The following is a 1,142-nucleotide window of genomic DNA, read 5'->3' as shown; positions in this document are numbered from 1 at the left end:
GGGGTTGGATGCCAGTCCCCCTCTCCTTGTCCACCTCCGCACCATTCAGGTACCTAGCGCGTTCCAGTGTGGAGGTTTAAGGACCCCTTGGGGGGTCGCCCATCAGCCCCTGGGTCAGGTGCAGTGGGCCCATGGGGGAGTCCTTTTGGGAGGGGCCCAGCCCCTCACTTGCCTCCCCTGCAGACTCCAAACCCCGGTCGGAGCCACACTACACTTCTGTGTCACCGCTGACGCTGCTGTCTTGGTGGCCGTCAGGTGGGGGCTTTACCCAGCGGCCATCGTGCTGTCGCACATGTGCCATGCATGTGGCATGTGCCCCACGCCATGGGGGCGGGAATCCCTGGGCACCTGTGGGGTGGTGTCAGCTTTCCCCTTGCATGGTCGGCACGTACCTCCCTGTGTTGTGAAACCTTCCGCTCCCTCTCCAGAGTCTGGTCCCATTGCTGTCTGACTGACCAGCCTAAGGCAACCACTCTGGACGATGTGCTGTGCCAGGCGGGCCTCCTAGTGTTGGGAGCCCCCTCTCAAAATCAACCTCATATGACTCTTAGTGGTGGATCACTTGGCTCATGCGTTGATGAAGAACCCACCTAAATGCAAGAATTAATGTGAATTGCAGGACACATTGATCACCCACACTTCAAATGCACTTGCAGCCCCAGGTTCCTCCCGAGGCTACACCTGTCTCAGTGTAGCTTGCCAGTCAATCACCCCTGGGGGTGCCTCCAGGCTCCTTGGGGTGCACAGCTGGGGGTTCCCTCACAGGGCCTGCTGGGGCCTTCTGTCCCCCCAAGTGCAGACCCAGGGACATCCGCCCTCCTTTTCCACCATGCCCACCCCTTCCCCCTCCCTCTGTGGGCCCTGCATGGTCACGCATTGGGTGGCAGGTGGAAGGGGGATGCCTGGTTGTGAGGGAGAGACAGAGAGCAGCACCGCCACCTGCGAAGATGGAGAAGGAAGAGAGCTGGCTGGGGCTGAGTCCCAGTGGCCACCACCACGGTCCAGGTTCCTCCCTCGGGGGCTCCCTTGCACTGTATGTGGCTTGTGGTGCATGGTTCATTGGCCCTGGCTGGGTAGAAGGTCCCGTGCCATTGTCATCGTTGCATGTCATTGGCAGTGGGGGCATGTTGCGGGGGGAGAGG

At 61.1% G+C, this 1,142-nt stretch overlaps 1 pseudogene; it reads left to right on the top strand.

Moving 5' to 3' along the window:
- The first annotated feature begins 542 nt into the window (after window positions 1-542).
- LOC115835641 lies at window positions 543-695 on the top strand (annotated as a pseudogene).
- Window positions 696-1,142: the final 447 nt, after the last annotated feature.

Source organism: Nomascus leucogenys, chromosome 6, assembly GCF_006542625.1.
Source record: "Nomascus leucogenys isolate Asia chromosome 6, Asia_NLE_v1, whole genome shotgun sequence".
NCBI classification, from domain to species: domain Eukaryota; kingdom Metazoa; phylum Chordata; class Mammalia; order Primates; family Hylobatidae; genus Nomascus; species Nomascus leucogenys.
The sequence above is the reverse complement of the archived record's forward strand: the minus strand, read 5'-3'. Positions and strand labels throughout refer to the sequence as shown.